This window comes from Melozone crissalis, unplaced genomic scaffold (assembly GCF_028551555.1).
Source record: "Melozone crissalis strain CALT ecotype California unplaced genomic scaffold, PUWL_Pcris_2 ptg000043l_1, whole genome shotgun sequence".
NCBI classification, from domain to species: domain Eukaryota; kingdom Metazoa; phylum Chordata; class Aves; order Passeriformes; family Passerellidae; genus Melozone; species Melozone crissalis.
The window spans coordinates 1,251,676-1,264,403 of record NW_026535821.1 but is presented as its reverse complement, the minus strand read 5'-3'; positions in this window follow the sequence as shown (position 1 = coordinate 1,264,403).

Here is a 12,728-nt window from a genome sequence, read left to right as displayed (position 1 = left end):
ACTGAAGAGCTCAAGAAAGAAGAGGCCTCTGGAGTAGGAAAATTCATCAGCAACCCCCAAGTGGCTGAGGATCCATCCCCATCAGGGCAGCAATGAACAGAAATGGGCACAGCTTTGTGCCTGTCCCAGCTTTGGGATGGGCCCTGGGCCTGGAGCAGGAGCAGCTCTTGAGGGCCCCAGGGCCGGGGCTCTTGTGCTGCCCTGGGCAGATGGGATGGCAGCAGGGGCTGCAGAGCTCTCAGCACCTCAGCCCGAGGGGAGCAGGGCAGCCAGGGAGCCTCCTTTGGACTTGGCCAAGCACCTTCCCCCATGGTGGGGCTGAGTCCTGTGGCAGCTGCAGCTGCTGCTGTGCCCTTGCCAGGGGCTGAGGCCGTGGGGCAGTGCCCAGAGCAGCCTGGCCTGAGCAGAGCTGTGGGGCCAGAGCCGGCTGGGCTGGGCTGGGGAGAGGCCCTTGGTGCTGCCCAGAGCTCAGGGCAGCTGGCTGAGCTTGCAGGGAGCTGGGCTGGGCTCAGAGAGCCCGGCCCAGAAACCATCAGTGTCCATCTCAGCCTGGCTGAGCGTGCAGGGGCCGGACTCAGGCCAGGCCTTGTGGGGCAGGGCCAGCGCCTGTGCAAGGCATTGCAAACAGGCAAGTGGCCCAGAGAGGAGGCTGCTCTGTGCCCTTGGTGGCATGGACAGAGCAGGGAGGGGGCCCAGGACATTTGTCAGTGCCAGCCTCTGTGCCCAGCCCTTGGCAGCCCTGGCTGCTGAGCCCAGCTTTGGCCTGGGCTGAGTTTGGCTGTGGCCCAGCTCCATCCTCCTGCGGGGCTCAGGGCCTGTTCCCAGCCATGGCCAGCTCTCTGGGCTGCAGGAACACTCCAGAGCCCAAAGAGCCTCCATGACTGTGCTGGAGACCAAGGCTGCCGCAGGAAAATGCAGGGCTGCTGTGGGATGGGGAGGGCATTGAATTCCAGCACACACCTCAGCTCTCTGATGATCCCGGCACCATGCTGGGCCCCGTTTCAGACTGGAGCAGAGCAGATGTTGATAGGACAGGAGCCCTGCGGGGCTGTCAGGGACCTGCAGCTTGCAAGGTGCTCTTCTCTCCCTCAGGTGCTCTCTGGAGAGATTCAATCCCAGCTGGGCACCTCAGGGCACAAGTGGCACTGGCTGTTCATGGGCACACAGCTGATGTCTGCCTGTAATAGGGCACCAGTGTTAATACCTGTTTGTTTCATAATATACAAGCAAATCTTTTTCAGCTAGGTAATTTGAGTACTTTTAAGAAATGTCAATGTTTTCCCACCAGGAACAGGAATTCCCTGGAGGTATACTGATGGCAGAAGGAGAACAAATACTGATCTTCCCATCTTCTTGTGTCACCAATATTCAGTCTATTATTTAATCTCCCTTTTCCACAGGTTTTTCCAGCCCTCCTGTTTAAATGGCCATGTCTAAGGACATCTCTTCACTAGACCATCTGGGTCTATGTACTTCCCATTCATCCCAGATTTCCTCCTCTAGATGCTCTCTGGTCATTCAAGTGCCTCTCAACTGACTATTTTCATGCTTTGAGCTTCAGCTGGTTGCCTAGTTTTCTGAAGTTGAAGTAAATAACACATTAGTCAACATCTTAATTGTGCTTATATCCATTACAGAATTACATTTTCTTTTGTTATTGTCTGTAACTGTTCCTGTCTGGAAATCCCTGGGGGATAGTGGACATGTCAAATGCTGCTGGGACATCCCAGAGAGCTGAGGGAAGAGCTGTGATGGTTATTAAACGGTTCAAATGTTCAAGTTCTATTTGTTGGCAAGAAACCTTTTGGTGCCTCTGAGTGTCACCAGGACCTGAGGCCAAAGGACACAAACCTGATGAGTTTTTGGTTCCCACTGCAGGGGTTGCACTTGGACCTTGGCTCTGCACAAGAGACCTCTTCATCCCCTTTCTCTCTTTTCCTCCCTCTGGGCATGGAGGGAGCTCCTGATTTCAACCTGTGACTCGTGTGTGCAAAGAGCAAATCTGGGCAGAATTGGGGCAGAGAGGGTCTGGGGGCCTTGGGATATGTGCTGGGCACTGAAGGTGTTTTCCATTGCTCTGAGACTGTCTGCTGTGGAAAGTGGATTTAATATCCATCAGAGGGATGACTTTTGCATTTGATGGAGCTGTGCCTTCCCTTGGCTTTGTTGGCTGAAAAGAAATGAACATCCCTCTGTGTCTCAGGCAGCTCCTTCTCCAAGGAAAGCAGGTGGGAGTTGGAGCCAAGGAGCTGAAAGCTGCAGGTGCAGCCTGGGCTGGAGAGAGCTCAGATTTGCACAAGGCTGCTCTGAGTGCCAGGGCTTGGGTGGAGGAAATGGTGGGGTGGGGGTAGGGACAGAGTCTGATTGATTGTCAGCCATGAAGGGTCTTGATTTTCATATCTATTCAAACTGCATGAGGAGGTACTTGGATTCAGTGTCAATTGGAGACTGCACATATCAATTTATGAACAGGGAAAAAACCTCAACAGGACTTAAAAATATGGTTTCTCACTGTCTTTTTAAATAGGATATATTCAGTTTGAATACACTTCTAAAATCTGTCTAATTAACCACAAAAGATTTGAACACTTAAGTCAAATGACTCCCAGAGGCTTGGCTTGTTAAGGTGTTCTGCATGTTAATGAGCCCTGGGACACTGAATTCCTGCACTGAAGAGCTGAAGGCTGAACAAGCCTCTGGAGCAGGAAAATTCAGCAGCAGCCTCCAAGGTGCTGAGGATGTCAGCAGCCCCCACTGAGGCCATCCCTGCCCAGAGACCGTGGGGGAATGGGCAGACAAGGAGAGCATCCCTGGGGCTGGGACAGCACAACTCAGAGGCACCAGCCACTCCAGCTGGGAAATGGAGTGTGGAATATGGCTGGGAAAGCCCTGCCTGGGCTGTGCCAAGCAGGACAGGCAAGCCCTGACTCCCATTCCCCAAACAACTCTCTCAATGGGACATTTACAAGGAATTACAGCTGTTTTTGTCCTCTGAGTTGGATGCACTGGAGAAACAACAGAAGAGTTCCTTAGAAGCTCAAAACATTTAAACAGCCTTTTCTGGAAACTTTAAAAAATCAGAGAAACTTTGGCAAAAGGTTTATTATGGCTTCGTAGTGGTTTTGATTTGTTAATTTAAGTTTTTTCTAATCTTGAGATTTCTTAATTGATGGATTTATGAGTGTGGTGGGTTTTAGTGTCTGTTTATTATTTATTTATTTTTTGTTGTGAGATAGGATTATGAGAAAGGTAAAGTAGGCTAAAACTTTGAAAAGGGCATAAAAGAAAATTTTTACTAAATGTAAATACAAGTACAAAGGCAGTAAGAATTAAAGTAAACGCTTTGGAACACTTTTTCTTTTCTTTGCAACTTTCTTTTTTTACTGACAATGTAAAGAAAGTGAACTTAAAATTTCTAGTTAGTTTATTATTTCTAGAATACTCTCTTTTTAGTTTACTTTGGGAGAGAAGTTTTCTTGTTAAGGTTATGGAAATTTTTTTTACAAAAGAAAAACAGGGTTTTTGGGGTTTTAATTTTGTCATGGATTACAGTTGTCTGGGGAACTTTGTTATTGTGAGGCAGGTTTTATTGCTACAAGGTTTTTGACAGCTCGCTTATGGGCCATGTCGACTTATGGGGTATTGTTTTAAAGATTAATTGTTTAAAAGTAAAAGTTTTTATTATTTACTTTTAAAATTATTTTTATCTCTGGGGATAGAGATCCTCTCTTGGGGATAGTGCATTGCTTTTTTTCTGTTTATAATTTTGAAGAAATTACAGTTATTTTACATTTGTTTAATCTAGCATGGAGGTTTTTACTTTATATTAATTTGTGTATTTTGATTTTTTTTTAGTTTTCTGTGTTATAATGGAAAACAATTTTTTCATTGTAGTTTATAGGAGGATTTTAGTGTTAAGAATAAAGTATTTTTTCTTTTTTTATTTGCAATTTCATTTCTTCTTTAGTGATTTTGATGGGTTTATGTTGTTTTTTTTGTATGCTTGTATTTAGTTTTCTAGTTTTACTTGAGGGAAGATTGAAGAATTGAAAGGGTTAACACCTGACCTGCTAGTAACTTGTGGTTGGATTGTGTTAGGACTGGTTTTATGGTGGGTTTTTGGGGTTTTTAGTGTTTAAATTTTTAGTTGTGGGGTTATTTTGTATAGGTTGTAGGTTGTAGGGGTTTTTAGTTTTAGGTTTTTTTGTGGGGAGGGGACTTAAAGGTAAGATTTTAATAGCTGTGGCTAGCTTTGTTCTGGTCGGGGTTTTGAAGCCTCTTTTGTTTTCCTCTTTGGTAGTTGTTGGGGTTTGGTTTGGTTAGAATGGGGCCGATGGATGAGGGCAGCCTGGGGAGGGGGGAAGGGGCTTGGCCCATGGCAGGGTTGCTTGGTTTGGTTTGATTTGGTTTGGTTTGGTTTGGTTTGGTTTGGTTTGGTTTGGTTGAGATGGGGGCTGGGGCCAGGGCCTGCTGCTTCTTTGTTGACTGGAAAAGAAAGAGGAGATTCCTGGGTTTTTTCATCTTTAACATTTGTGTTTCACAGATGTGTGTTCAGTATCTTAGTGGTTTAACAGATGGTCAGTTACACAAACAGTTTTGTATTATTTTTAAAATTCTTCTCATGTCAAACTACAACAGACATTCAACCAACAAAAAACACTTCTCAAAGCATTGACTTGGCGCTTTCAACCGCACAAACTCTAAGCCTGTTTAATTTAATGTTAATCAAAATTTGCAGGAAAACAGAAGAAGACACAGAAAGAAAGACAAAAAATATACAGAGAAGCACACACACAGCTACAAACTCCTGGATTCCAGCACTGTTCAGATGGAAATTCCAACAGGAGATAGGATGTGTGCTTGCCTTGTGGTCAGCCTTCAATACCCCTTGGTCTTCCTGGGCCCTTCCCCCAGGTGGGACTTGGACTCAGGAGCTGGGCTGGGGGCTCCAGAGGTGGCTGTGGAGCATTGCCTGTGCTGTGCCAGGGACTGGCAGATACTACTGGGCTGGGATAGAGGCTCTGGGGGGATTGGGGTTCCAGGACAGGGCAGGGCTGGGGTTCCAGGGCAGGGCAAGGCTGGACCTACCCCTTTCTCTCTCACATATGACATGTTTCTGGGCAACAATCTCCTCCAGTCTGTCACAACAGGCAATGTTGGAGGTGAAATCCCAATTGTGGCCATGGGCACCTGGCTGAGAAGGACAGTTCTTCTCCACAGGAAGGAAAGCACAGAGCCCCAGTGTTTGGAAGGCAGGTGAGAGCCGCACTAGTCCAAGGCCAGCCAGACTTGTTAGGAATGGCAGATTTTGTCTGGGAGCAGATATAGGGAATTATGGAGGTGGAAGCCCAATCTCGCCATCGGCACCTGGAGATGCAGGACAGTTCTTTCTCATAGGAAGGAAAGCACAGAGCCTTCCCCAGGGTTTTAGGGAAAGATGAGAGCTGACCCTTGTGAAACCATTGCCAGCCAGACTTGTCCTGGCAATATTCCTATGGGAAAAACCCTGGATATAAGGAAATTTGGAGGTGAAATCCCAATTCTGACCATGACTGCCTGGAGGAGAAGGAGAGTTCTTTTTAATGGCAAGAAGAGCATGGAGTCCCAGTGTTTCAGTAGCAGATGAGAAGAGATGTTTACCATGCCAAGGTCAGTTGGACCAGTCAGGTGACCCCTGGGAGGCCAAACCAGCCAGACCTGTTCTGAGTTCCCTTGGTTTTGTGGGGCCCACAGTGTCACAATGGTGCCTTGATTACAAGAAGACCTGCAGTGTCACACTGGCCCCTTGGTTTGATGGGGTACCACAGTGTCACAGTGGCCCATGGTTCCATACAGCCCTGCAGTGTCACAATGGTCCCAACAATTCCATGAGGCCTTGCAGTGTCACAATGGTCTCTGTTGTTCCCCAGGCCCCACAATGTCACGTGACTCCTCTGTTCCATGAGCCCTGCAATGTCACAATTGACCTTTGGACGGATCCTGGGGGTTTGCAGTGTCACAATGGTCTCCTTTGGCTCCACAGTGTCACAATGGACCATTGATGACTGGAGGCCCCTCTATGTCACAATGGACCTTTGGTTCCATGCAGCCCTGCAGTGTCACAAAGGCCTCTTGGTTTCATGAGGCCCCACAGTATCACAATGGTCCTCTTGGATCTGTAGGGATCCCCAGAGTCACAGTGGTTTCACTGGTTCCATGAGGCTTCACAGTGTTACAATGCTTTGTTTATTCCATGGATCGTCATAGCACCACAATGGTCTCACTGGTTCCATGAGTCCCCTCAGAGTCACAATGGTCTCCTTGGTTCCATGACACCCCAAAGTGTCACAATTGTCTCCATGGTTCCATAAGGCTCAAAAATGTCACAGTGGTCTCCCTGATTCCATGAAACCCCCAGAGTGTCACAATGGTCCCTTGGTCTCACAGGGCCCCACAGTGTCACAATGGTCCCTTGGTCTCACAGGCCCCCACAGTGTCACAATGGTCCCTTGGTTCCATGGGCCCTGTGTTTCTGCATTCCCCCCTCCCCTTCTCAGACCACCCTGCCAGCTGAGATATGCTCCTTGGGGCTCGGCCTTGGCCAACAGGAGATTTGCACAAGGGCTCAGCTCCTCTGCAGCTCATCACAAACACTGTCTGCTCCAGGCACTGCTGCTGCCCAACCAGCTCCTGGTTCCTTTAGCAGCAGCCCTGGGAACTGTTTTTGTCCCCTCAGTGGCACAACATCCCTGTTCTCACACTGCTAAAGAAAGCTGTTGGTGCCAAGTGCAGCCAGGATGAACCATTGCTGGGACTGAAGCCCCTCTCTTGGGGCCCTGCAAACAGCGCTCCAAAAGGAGTCCTTGGAGCTCTCCTGGGCCAGCGACTCCCTCTGAGTGGAGCCTCTCCCAGCTGGGAACTCTCCCGTTTGCTGCACTCGGGGATCCTGAACAACCACAGAGCCTGGGCTGATCCCCCCACTCCTCCAGCCTCAGCCCTTTGCCCTTTGCTGGGAGATGCCAAAGGATCCACAGTGAGCATTGCCTGCTCTCAGGGAAATTTCTCACAGGTGCCTTGCACTGACTCTTTGTGTGTGTGTGCACACAGGAGTGCCTGTGCTGGGGAAATGTGGCAGAAATGCTGCTCTCTGAGGGGTTGGAGTGCCTTGGATAGCTGAGTCAGTCAGGCCTGTAAGTGAAGTTTAAGTCACGAAGGTCTAAGTGAAGTTAAATGCTGCTGAGAGCTGTTATTTTGCTAAATTGTTATGTTTATTATAAGTTATAAGCTAAGTTGAATATAATTAAATGTTATTCCTCTGTTAAATAGCAAAGTCATAGATTATAAGTAAAGTTACATACTGTTAAGTGCTGTTCTTTTGCTAAATTGGGAGGTTTAAGGTATCAGTTAAGGTTAAGGTGTAAGTTCAGTCCTGTTAAGTTTTAGCTCTGTTAAGCTTTTAGGCCACATTACTTTTATCCTTGCCCTCAGTGTCCTTGTGTCACACACAGACAGGGAAAGTTCTGAGTTAATTTCTGGTTTGATAGCCTGGATTCTGTTTGGTTTTGTTGTTGCTTTGTTTCCCTGGTGTGCCTGAAGTGTCCAGTCAGGAGCAGAATGACTCTTGCCAAGGAACTTTGTGCTGCTGTCCCTTAATATTAAATCTGGTTTTTGCTGATCCCTTGCTGGGAATTTTTTCAGTGCTCTCAGCCCCTCATTCGTAACAGGGTGAAGGAGCCCTGGCCCAGGCTCTGGCCCTGGACGACACAGGGACACTGCCGGGAGGTCCCTGTCCCCCTGTGCCATCCCCAGGGCCCCGGCCCCCCGTCCCCGTGTCAGGCTCTGGGGTCGATCTCGTGGAACATCCTCTGGGGGAGGCTGCGGGGCTGGGGGCGGGGGGATCCGGGGGGACAGGGGACCCCGCTGTGCACGAGCAGGGTTGGACTGCTCTGGGGGGAACTGTGAGGGGGGCCAGGGCAGAGTGACCTCCCCAGTGACCTCACACTGCCCCTGTGATGTCACACAGCATCCTGTGATGTCACAGAAACAGGGGATGTCGTAAATCTGCACTGTGATGTCTCAGAAGACTCTGTGATGTCACAAAGTCACACTTTCATATCACTGTCTGTTCTGTGATGTCACAGCCTGCTCTGTGATGTTACACAGCCACCCAGTGATGTCGCAACCCACTCTCTGATGTCACAGAGACACCCTGTATGATGGCACAATCTGCTCTATGGCCTCACACCCTATTATATGATGTCACAGCCAGCTCTGTGATGTCATTACCCTCTCAGTGATGTCAAACCGTTCTATGATGGCATACTGCCACTCTGTGTTGTCACAGCCCAATCTGTGACCTCACACAGCCCACTCTGTGCTGTCACACAGCCCTTGCTGCCATCACAGCTGCTCTGTGCCTCTGTGACACAGCCCCAGAGGTGCTGCTGTGACACAGCCCCCTCTGGGACATCCCACAGCCCCAGCCAGTGCTGAGCCCCTGTGAGCTCTGTCTGTGCCCTGCTGGTGTCCCTGAGGGGCCCTGGCAGTGCCCCAATCCTGCTGGGCTGTGCACAGGAGCTGCTTCTGGCCAGAGCTGTCTCTCTGCAGCGCTGCCCTTGCCAGGAGCTGCCTCTGGGCCAGGAGCCCGGCCCAGCTCAGCAGCACAGACACAGCACAGGGACTTTAATGACCCTCTGAGGCTTTGGTGCTCTTTGGATCAGACTCAGTCCCTCACCTCTGAGTGTGCTCAAAGAACTTCGCAGGGACTCAAAAAGAGGGTGAAACACTGAAATTGCTCATACTTTAAATAGATCTTTCTGAGGGACAGGACTGAGAAAGTGTCCCCAGGTTCCAGGTAGCGCAGAGCACTGGTGGCAGTGATGACAGGTGAGGACAAACAAGGGAAAGGTGTCTCTGGTGCTGAGCAAACCTGTGCCTCCATCCCTGCAGGCTGTCGGCATCCCCCGGCTGCCCCACCTGGCTGGGACCTTCCTTTGCTGACAGCTCTGCCTCCTGCCTGCCTCTGCCTGCCCACACAAAGCCTTGGGCTGCTCCAGGCTCCTTCTGGGGGATGTGCTGCACCATAGCCCTGCCCCTCCAGGGAAATTCCTTTCTCCTGGTGTTTAGTCTGGACCTTTCTAACTGCACTTGGTGCTATTATGTCTTCTTCAGGCTCATTCCTACTATGAAGAAAAGCTCCAGCCACTCTAAAACCACCCTTCCATCCCTCCATGGCTACTCCTGTTCTGTCCTCAGTCTCCACACCACTGAGCCCAGAGCCATCAGCCTCTACCAGCTGGTTTTGCGATGAGGCCTCCAAACCCCATCTTGGGAGACTTTTGTGTCTTCTCCAAGGTCTGTGAAAATGGAAAAATAGTGGTCAAAGGTATTTTCTCCCAAATGTTTCCTTGACAGAACAAGGGTCAATATCTCTAAACTAAACAAGGGTGGATTTACATTTGTTAGAAGGAGGAAATATTTTACAGCTATGAGAGTGGCACAAAACTGCAGCTCTTTTTCCAGAGAAGTGGATTCCCCATCACAGGAATTGTCCAAGAGCAGGACAATTTGTGCAACCTGACCCAGTGAAACCCTCTCATCCCCAGGGACAGAATTCCTGTTCTCTGTGTTCTCTGATGTGCTGGGTGCCCTCACAGCGCTTCTGGCCAGAATGTCTGCTGAGGGCAGCCAGGCTGCTGCAGGGGCAGTGACCTCACAGCCATCACCATGGCAGCCCTGTCCCCTGGGCCTGGCTCTGCCCTTTCCTCTGCCCCTGCCTTGGCTCTGCTGCCAGGAAGAGTTTTGTCATTCATATCTTGTCCCCAAGATGCTGGGGCCAATGGCTTCCTAGTCCTGGAGCAGAAGTGGCTTTTCAGAGCCCAGCCAGGAATGAGCCCTGAGGCAGCAGCTCTGCAGTGGTGGCCATCAGGCCGGGCTGCCAAGGGAGGCTTCTGGCCATGGCCTGCAAGCAGCTGCTGCTGCCAAGGTGCCTTTGGTGCCTCAGGCTCTCCCTGACACAGCTCCCAGCACGGCACTCTGCCCTTGTGCCCGAGCCCTTCCCTGTGCTGGGGATGGCCTGGGGCTTTTCCTGAAGCGGGACCTGTCCTGCTTATGGCACAGGAAAGGCAGTTCCTGCTGGAGCAGGAGGCTCTGCCTGCAATGGGCTCCAACAACTCCAGCAAGGCCCTGTTTGCAAAGCCCCCATTGGGAAATGAAGGAGGCGGGTTACTCTGCTTTTGGGGTGAATAATGCTGAAACCAACCTGACTCCTCCACCCCACAGTTCAACATTCTCAGAAGGAGCTGAAGATGTGGCAGAGCTGGAAAAATCCCCAAAGAAAGTGTCTTGGGTTGACTATATGATGCTTTTATCCCCAATCGTCTCATTCTGTTTATGTTGAATAATAATAAGTTTTGTACCTTTAAGAGTGTTACAGAGAGTGAAGGGAGGGAGAGAAGAAGCGCGCAGTTTGTTTTCAGACACTGCACTCACTCCTCCACATTCCTGCTCCTGACTGTGTTGTCTGCGGACAGACAGCAGGACAGAGCTCTTCTTTTGTTTTTTACTTAGTGTTAGCTAGCTGAGGCAAAGAAGTTCCCTGGACTTTTTTTTTCCTTTTTCTTTGGACCTCTTGAAACTGCTCTGGACTGAACACCCAGGAGAGCACCGGCAGCTGCAGCTGTGGCCCACTGGGCCTGGCCTGGCCTGGCACAATTCCAGCACCGGAGGGACCGATCAGAGACTGAGTGAGCTGCTGCTTGAACCCGGGGTTTTCTCAGTTTGTCATCTCTTTTAGAGTGGCAAGGGGTCTCATTGTTTTGACACTGTTTTGATCTTATTGTTTAATAAAGAGGTTTTTTTCCACCTTTCTCCAAGGAGGTATTTTTTCCTCCCGGACCAGTTGGGGGGGAGGGGCTGATTGAATCTGCTTTTCCCACCGGAGCTCCTTTGGGGGATTCTTCCCCAAATTTGCTCTAAACCTGAACAAATACATGCATTGGCACCCAACGTGCGGCTGGAAAAGGTGGAAAAAAACCCTATTAATTGTGTGTTTCTTGTTGTTAAAGCAGTTAGTAGCCATGCTGCTTGGACCCCTGATGTCTGTGGTTGTGAATGCCTTATTGTGGCTCTGGGCTCTAGACCTTTTTGAGGTTTCAATACCTTTCTGGTCACTAGGATTATTGTCCTTAACAAGTAATTTTTACGGTAGAGGGGTACGGATTGGAATGGCTGTTGTGCTGGCCTTGGTGATAATGATTTAAAAGCGTTTAGAAAGATACTGGCCTCTGTTTACCAAATGTATGGTTTATGGTTTCTTCATCCTACCCTGCATCCCAATTCCAGTAGTAGGTTTTGGGAATTTATTAGTAACTACACTCAGTCTGTTAGAGGAGGAGCCAAGAATGAGACTTTCCAGCCTTCCCTTTCCTTCTTCTCCTTTGGATTGGTTATGCCACTTTTTGAGAATGTTTAGTTTCCCCTGAATGTTAAAGAGACCATCTTTCTGGTATTTAATCTGGTAAGCTTCCTCTATATGGTCTGCAGCTTCTCTAGAATGCAGGCTGAGATATCCAGAGGAGCTGGTGAGACCCCTGGCCCAGAAGCAGATGCAGGCGTGAAAAATCCTGAGTGGTGCAGACAGTGGGAAAATATAGGCCAAACCCTGAAGGAATTTTCTGATCCTGTAGACTGGGATTTTCCACGGGAACAAATTCAGAAAGCAGCAGAGGTGGGGAAATACCTAAAAGAGAAGTGCCATGACGATTCTAAGGAGAAAAGGCTTATTGCAATAAGCTGGGCCCTGGCCTATGCTTATCGCACTCTGTTAGATAGTGTAGGGCAGCAGACAGAGGCAGGGGGGCAGGGAGATAAATCAGCTATCCCAGTCACTCAAGCTGTAGCCAACAGCCCAGGCTTGAAGCCAGCAGCCAAACCAGATAGTGAGCCTAAGCCAGCATCTAAACCCATGGCTGTTGCTACCAGTACTAGAAGTCGGAAATGCACAGAAAAAACTGATCCACCAGTGGATGATGATGATGATGATGGTGATACAGGAGAAGGAACCTCAATGCCTCCTGACATAAAATCAGGAGTCAAAGCAGCAGGTGCAAGATCAGACGCAAATATTGAGTCTTATTCCCTGAAGGACCTTCGTGGCCTAAGGAAGGATTACACCCGATGACCCAATGAATCCATAATTAGTTGGCTGGTCCGTCTCTGGGATGCTGCAGGCGAGGCTACAATTCTGGATGGCACTGAAGTGAAACATTTGGAATCCCTGTCACAGGATCCTGTCATAGACCAAGGAATGATGAGCAGGGCTAACTCTCACAGCCTCTGGGAATGGGTCCTAAGAAGTGTAGCACAAAGATATCTGTGCGCAGACGATCTCTATATGCAGCAAACCCAGTGGAAAACCATAGAACAAGGGATTCAACGCTTGAGGGAAATGGCAGTAGCTGAGATTGTCTTCTCAGATGATGGAAACTTTGTAAATCCAGACTTGGTACCATGCACATCTATGATGTGGAGAAAACTTGTACGACTTGGGCCATGAGAATATGCTTCTGCTTTAGCAATGATGAAGCAGGATGATGGTGAGGAGACTGTGCTGGATATGGCAAAGAAGCTCCGAGCATATGCAGACACTGTGAATGGCCCAACACATGCCAGAATCGCAGCAGTGGAAACACGTCTGCAAAAATTAGAGGACAAGATAGAGGACGGTCACAAGAAACTGAGGGAGGAGA